Source organism: Sabethes cyaneus, chromosome 1, assembly GCF_943734655.1.
Source record: "Sabethes cyaneus chromosome 1, idSabCyanKW18_F2, whole genome shotgun sequence".
NCBI lineage: Eukaryota > Metazoa > Arthropoda > Insecta > Diptera > Culicidae > Sabethes > Sabethes cyaneus.
The window spans coordinates 38,522,165-38,530,906 of record NC_071353.1 but is presented as its reverse complement, the minus strand read 5'-3'; positions in this window follow the sequence as shown (position 1 = coordinate 38,530,906).

Below are 8,742 nucleotides of genomic sequence, written 5' to 3'. Positions count from 1 at the left end.
AGACAGACAGACAGACAGACAGACAGACAGACAGACAGACAGACAGACAGACAGACAGACAGACAGACAGACAGACAGACAGACAGACAGACAGACAGACAGACAGACAGACAGACAGACAGACAGACAGACAGACAGACAGACAGACAGACAGACAGACAGACAGACAGACAGACAGACAGACAGACAGACAGACAGACAGACAGACAGACAGACAGACAGACAGACAGACAGACAGACAGACAGACAGACAGACAGACAGACAGACAGACAGACAGACAGACAGACAGACAGACAGACAGACAGACAGACAGACAGACAGACAGACAGACAGACAGACAGACAGACAGACAGACAGACAGACAGACAGACAGACAGACAGACAGACAGACAGACAGACAGACAGACAGACAGACAGACAGACGGACAGACAGACAGACAGACAGACAGACAGACAGACAGACAGACAGACAGACAGACAGACAGACAGACAGACAGACAGACAGACAGACAGACAGACAGACAGACAGACAGACAGACAGACAGACAGACAGACAGAAATCCTTTTTTATAGGTATAGATTAAAACGGAAATACCGAAAACTGCAGAACTCAAGACTAGGCATTCTGTCGAATCTCGACGGACAGGGTTAGTACGCCCTCGACGGATGACGGTGGTAACATTTTGGTTGTGTATGTGCTTTCACAACCACACTGACATCATTGCATGACATCGTACATCAATTCTTTAATATGGTTACGATTACTAACACTTATAAGCAATTGTAACTCCCTTGGAGTAAGAGATGGCGTTACTAGTATCGTCCTTTACATTATACATGCGAACCTTCTGTTATGCCCAGTTTTGACTTCTGGAGTCTTCGGAAATACGCTGACCAATCAGATTTATTGCTGCCATTATAAGGAATATTAGAGTTCAACAAAAACTTTTTATATGCCAACTTCTCTTAGAGTTCAACGCCGAAATCATTTTCTATTACCTTTGTTATACTGTAACAAAGGTTTAGGAAAAATACGAAATTGATCCGAGGCCTTATTGCCTATTAATAAAACTTATTGCCTGCACTAAAAAAAGCATTTCAAAAACTAAAAATCGATTTCCAAATGAACGCCATCTCAGAAATTGATGAAATTTTTTTTAAGATAGACAATCATATGGCCTACAAAACTTCCGTACATTACAAAATGGTCAAATTGAAGAGAAAAAAGTTTTCCCAACAAAAACGTTTTCAAGTCCTTACTGAAAAAAAAGATATTTCAGTCTTTCTAAAGTTATAGCATCTACAAAAACCCGAATTAATCCACCTAGCGGTGTGACGTAGCCTTTCTACTGCAACAATAATATTTTTTTTTATTTTCTTAAGAACATCTATAATTAAGTTGGCTATATTTTTAAATATCAGTTCTGTAGTCCTCAAAATCCTTATTTAACAGTTTCACAATTCACAAGAACGTACTGCGTGCAATTATATATTACAGGTCGGACTCGATTTGAACACGTTTTGAACGTACACACATTTCAACAAACCTATTTAAAAAAAATTTTTTTTTCACCCGGATAATCGAGTCCGACCTGTACATGTTTTTGACCAGGGATGAGTAAATATTTGTAAGTGTCCTTTAATTTACTTTATCAACACCTTCTTTTTTATCATATTTAGGGTAGATGCTCCAGCAATTGCGCCACTAAGCACAATATAACTTCATTTTTCCTGTTTATTGAGGCATATGCTTCAATTAATGCTTGTGGGATATAAATTTATCAAATACAAGGTATTTATCACAAGCAAGACAATTGCTTTCGTTGTACGAGAAGCCTTTATAAAGAAAAAATGAATTTTCCGATTCAATTATATTGTACCAACAGTTGCGCTAATGTTTCATTAATTAAGTTTGGTGTTCCTTTAATTGTGTTATTCCATATACATTGCTAGGTTGCTAAGTGAAAAAACATCGTAGCAAAACTATAGGAATGAGCGCCTATAGTTGTGCGTTCCAACTGCGCGAATAGTTGCGTTAGATTTTGGAAAATTTGCATTTTAGCAAATAATGCTTTAATTTTAAATGCTGTAGTCTAACTACCAATACTTCTAAGAACCTGCCCAAGAAACAATTTGGGTTTTATTATACTCTAATGATGGCATTTACGATCAAAATTGGTTTTGAAGACCACGTAAGAGTACAATAAAGTTCAAATTGTTGTGTGGGTGTTTTATATAATGAACTAAAATGCTACGGTGACGAAAATATGCATTAATAATGAATAGTAGCGCAACTATTGGTACTACCACAACTATTGGATCAACTACCCTAAGTGATTTAAACATGTATCTAAACACAAAAGATCTGTAAACGGCCTTAGCTTTTGCAACTTCAGAGCCATATAAGAAGTTTGTTTTGAATTGAAAATATTAAAAAATTGTTCATATGAAATGTGAAATGTTCATATGTAAAATGTGCGTACATGCGTAATATACACACTTAACAAAAAGCACCGAATTCGGTAAAATTTTACCGAAATCTAAACAGCTGAACGTTCGGTAAAAATTTCGATGGTGCCAATCGACGTTTACAGATCATTAATAATGTTTGGTGCAATAAAAAATTTTATCGAATGTTCTGTTGTTTAGATTTCGGTAAAATTTTACCGAACCGATTAAGTGTGTATCTTGATATTTTTACCACAGAATTCTGACTATGCGCTTAAGAATTATCATTTTTCAAAGACAAGAATTCTGAATAATTGCGAAAGTAATTATTGCGCGAATACTAAGGTCGCTTTTTACGTAGTTCGTTTTATACGCGAATTTCGGAATTTACGCGGTTTTTTTTACGCGAATTTCGGAATTTACACTTTTCTTGCGATTTTAATTTACGCGGAACGTATCCTTCGCGTAAAAAGCAACTTGAGTGTATTTCCCTTTTCACGTTTTAGAAAAAGGGGATATATAGAACAAAAAGATTGACCTCAAAATTTTTCTATGAGTGATTTAAATGCTTGATGCTCAATTATGTAATATACCTATCTGAAATGGAAACATAGCTGGGTAGAGCATTTGATATAAACGAAACAGAGAAATTAGACTTTTCCTTAGCTGGCACTTCTTCAGATAATTATTTTTGCATAAAAATGAAAACTTGAGCTTCTTATACAAAAGAAGTATTTTCATGAAAAAATAGTCATTAGCTTGATCACATCGTTTTTACGATGTTGCCCGTTAGAGGGTTAAGATAACGAGATGAGCTAAAAGAAATAGTGCAAAAGCAGCGCCATAAGCATGCTGGAGGTTGGTAAATATGATCGTTTTTCAGCGCTTGTCTTTTTCGATAGGCGGTCCTCTATGCGAAAAATTTCTTTGAAATTTGTATAAATTTATTCAACTCAGTAACATTTTCAATCCTACACGTCGCTGCTTAAACCAACTGCTCTTCTTTGCTTTTCTATTTTCTTGTCCGATTGCGAGTAACAGCAAGTGAAGAAAATGACAAATGAATTGTTTCTCACTCTTCTTGTATTTTTGCTTGAAATTTTCAAGCAAGTTGCAAAATTGCAAATACCTGGATACATACATACATACATACATACATACATACATACATACATACATACATACATACATACATACATACATACATACATACATACATACATACATACATACATACATACATACATACATACATACATACATACATACATACATACATACATACATACATACATATATACATACATACATACATACATACATACATACATACATACATACATACATACATACATACATACATATATGCATACATACATACATACATACATACATACATACATACATACATACATACATACATACATACATACATACATACATACATACATACATACATACATACATACATACATACATACATACATACATACATATATACATACATACATACATACATACATACATACATACATACATACATACATACATACATACATACATACATACATACATACATACATACATACATACATACATACATATATACATACATACATACATACATACATACATACATACATACATACATACATACATATATACATTCATACACACGAACATACAATACAATCAACTCTTGATTGATGTTTTGGTTTTACACGTTTTGAACCGTTTAATATAAGGTGTTTAAACGATTAAGTTTGAATAACTTTTGAATAAATCCTCCGATTTTCAACAACTCGGTTTCGTTTGATAGATTTCAATAGTAATTTTCCTATAATAATAACTTGTAGGATATTTCTTATTGAATTAATGTATATATGTAACAAAAACATGTTTTAAATACTTTGTTTTTCACATTTCTTTTTGTAACTTTCAAACCACAAGCCATACGTCATGAAATTTGAAAGTTAAGGTTTTGAAAGGACTTTCATATGCAATCAATTTTGTTCAAATTAGTTGTGGGACCTGTGAGATAATGAAGTCTTATATTTTTCGCATTTTTATACATAAGTTTTGAACTAAAAGTCAAACATTGTAACACCTAGACCTTTCATTTGACACTAAGATCATTAAAATCGGTCTAGCCATCTCTGCGAAAAGTGGGATAGAAAAAAGCGTTACATACACACACACACACACACACACACACACACACACACACACACACACACACACACACACACACACACACACACACACACACACACACACACACACACACACACACACACACACACACACACACACACACACACACACACACACACACACACACACACACACACACACACACACACACACACACACACACACACACACACACACACACACACACACACACACACACACACACACACACACACACACACACAGAAAATGCTCAGTTTTTGAAACTGAGTCGAATCTACTAGACTAGGTACCTACTAGACAATCTTTTTCGAAATTTGGTTTTCCAAGTGATTGCTATACCTTTATACCACAGAGAACAGACATTTATGTTCATATAAAATTTCGTTCAAATGGTGTGTAAACTTTTGAACAAAACACTAGTGACATCTCTCTCAAGGTGCACCCGTTATATTACTTCCATGTTGCCAATTATTAAATATCTTGTACTAAGTTTTACATATTCGAATTACTGGCAACTCTAATATCAGGTGCTCTAGCAACGGCTTGTTTATGCTTGTTCAATAAATATATTTTTTAAAGCTGGCGATAAAAACGCATTCGAAGAATCACTTGTTTCAAGGAGTTTAAAACCCACATAAAGCTACCGGAATAACGTGTTTAGAGTTTTTTCCATTTGATCGTCCAATTTTTCCATTTAAAACTGCCGATCACACCGCACAGTGGTTCAAACAGCGAAATACGTGATCGTGTGATATTGCGCCGAAACGTGAAGTTTTTCGCATGTAGTGTCTTTAGGAACATTTCTTGGTATAACAGGCCGCTTCTTGTGAGAGAAATCTTTGGGTGATTAATTCCCTTAAAAGGGAGATACGAAATTTATTTTCCCGTATATACGAGATACAGGTGTGGTACTTTCGGCAAAGTTGTAGTAGATATTAATACAAACAACTTTGTCAAAGACACCATACTTGTATCTCTTCTTGGAAATTATCTATTAAGCGTTATTCGTGGACAAACCCTTTAAAACAGTTTTTAAACCCTAACTTATTCTGGTCAATTTGTACGTGTTCTTAGTGTTCTAGAAAGTTGTTTATCTTGCTAAAATCAACGTTTCTGTAGAACATTATTATATGTTATTTTCCAAAGTTTCGGAGATTTTGAGCATTTTTGGTGAAAAATAGTACCTCTTTGAGCTTAAATGTTTCCCAAGGTGGCAAGTGGTGGCAGATCAAACAACTCTTACTTTAAAGTACAACAAAATACCTGTAAAAGCAAGTGTCAATTGACTGTATCTGTTTGTATCCTCAAAAGTTATAGTTGTTTTAAAAATTCATCTTAGCCATGTTTACAGAACAATTAAACTGTACTTCGGATGCAATAAACGCCATTTTGTTTACGTTGACAATCGCTTTATAACAAGTTAAGTTACCAGCCATTTTTCGCCTATCTTCGAGTCGAAAATGAATGTAGACTTAAAATTATTTGACATAATTAATAAGAGAAAAGCTTCCAAATAACTTACTTATGCCTATTTTGTCCAATTCCTTCGATTGATGTCTTTTCAAAAGGACACACTCTGGCTGGTACCGAATGGCCGAAACATTAATGGTCGAATCACGAATGGCCGAAATCCAAATGGCCGACTTTCAACAACAGTCACAAAAGGCCGAGTCGTGAAAGACCGAATTTTCTCGGAATGACTAAGTAAGCAGTACATTATATATAGTGGATTATGTTAAATAAAGGTGTAGGTGAGATGACTCATCATCGATTGCTGTTTTGGAAAAACGCTGAAGGAGAGAGCAATTCAAAATTGAACAAAATAGACTTAAGTTAGTTATTTGAAAGCTTTTCTCTTATTAATTGCGTCAATTTTGGATCTACATTCATTTTCGAATCGGAAATAGGAGAAAAATTGTTGGTAACTCAACTTGTTAGAAAGCGATTTTCAACGTAAAATGGCGTTTATTGTATCCGAAGTACAGTTTAATTGTTCTGTAAACATGACTGAGATGGATTTTTAAAACAACTATAACTTTTGAGGATACAAACAGATACAGTCAATTGACACTTGCTTTTACAGGTTTTTTGTTGTACTTTTAGGTAGGAGTTGTTTGATCTGCCACCATTTGCCACCTTGGAAAATATTTAAGCTCAAAGAGGTACTATTTTTCACCAAAAATGCTCAAAATCTCCGAAACTTTAGAAAATACCATAAAATAATGTTCTACAGAAACGTTTATTTTAGCAAGATAAACAACTTTCTAGAACACTATGAACACGTAAAAATTGACCAGAATAAGTTGAGGATTAAAAACTGTTTTAAAGGGTTTGTTCACGAATAACGCTTAATAGATAATTTCCAAGAAGAGATACAAGTATGGTGTCTTTGACAAAGTTGTTTGTATTAATATCTACTACAACTTTGCCGAAAGTACCACACCTGTATCTCGAATATACGAGAAAATAAATTTCGTATCTCACTTTTAAGGGAATTAATCACATAAAGATTTCACTCACAAGAAGGGGCCTGTTATACCAAGAAATGTTCCTAAAGACACTACATGCGAAAAACTTCACGTTTCGGCGCAATATCACACGATCACGTATTTCGGATTTTGAACCACTGTGCACCGCGGCGGCGCCGGCAGTACCCTTCTTAGAGCACCTTCCGGAAAACCTCCTGTCGAAACGAGGGCGACTAGAACTAGGTTACTCGAGGATCCTCGTTTAATTATACTCTTTGTTATTAAACTCGCGCTTCGAATTCATTAGCATTTTGTATCAGTGAATTAGTGTCTATGCTGGTGAACTGAAACGGAAAGCAGCAATTTGCTGTGTTTGCGAGAGACATTTTCATTTAGCTTTTCCGTCTGATATGTCCACTTACTGAAAATGACTAGAATCATTCTATAAACCTATGGATTTACAGAAAGGGAATTTACAGCAACGGTTTAAAATTCATAATTGATTAATTATCGTTTCCGATAAAAGTTGTTTACTTACGTTTAAGATTTGTTTGATTAGGTAAATAATGTGTTAGTTACCTTAGCAACTTTGTAACGCTTTGGTTATAACATGCATTGATGAAAAATCCCTTCCTGTTTGTGATGCGAGCGCCGCCTAACGGGAGCATTACCACATGCTTTCAAAATGGCGGTATAGTTTTTACACATCCTGTGAGATTAAGATGAATGTCTGTTCTCTGTCTTTATACTAGATATTTATATAGTAGAAAGGCAAAAAATAATGTATGAGTGACCTTTAGAAAATTTTCTGTATTTTTATAAAAAAATACTGAGAAAATAAAAATTATTTCCTGCGCTAAAAAAAGTATTTCAAAAATTAAAACTCGATATCCCAAAAATCGCCATCTCAAAAATTGATGAATTTTTTTCTGGAGACATATGGCCTACAAGTCTTCCATACATCGCAAAATGGTCAAATTGAAGAGAAAAAAATTTTCCAGAGAAAACTTTTTTTAAATGTACACACTGTAAAAAAAGATATAAACAGCTAAAAGTTTTGGTTAGAAAAGCAATTTTTTTCTCCTAAATATGACCATGTTGCAATCTATGGAAGAATTGTAGGTCATATAATTATCTATCTTTAGAAAAAATTTCATCAATTTCTGCGATGGCGTTTATTGGGAAATCGATTTTTAATTTTTGAAATGCTTTTTTTAGTGTAGGAAATAATTTTTATTTTTTTCAGTATTTTTTTATGAAAATTCAGAAAATATTCTAAAAGTGACTTATACATCATTTTTTTGTAAGTGCTATAATTTTGGAAATACTAAAATATCTTTTTTCCCGGCAAGCACTTAATAAAGTTTTTGTTAGGAAACCTGTTTTCCGTTCAGTTTGACCATCTTGCGATGTATGGAAGATTTGGCAGGCTACATAACTATCTATCGTTCATAAAGAAATTCAACAATTTCTGAGATGACGTTTTTTGGGAATTGATTTTTAATTTTTAAAATATTTTTTTTCAGTGTAGAAAATAATTTTTAAATTTTTCAATATTTTTTTATGAAAATTCAAAACATTTTCTAAAAGTCACTCATAGATCATTTTTTTGTAGGTCCTATAGTTTTC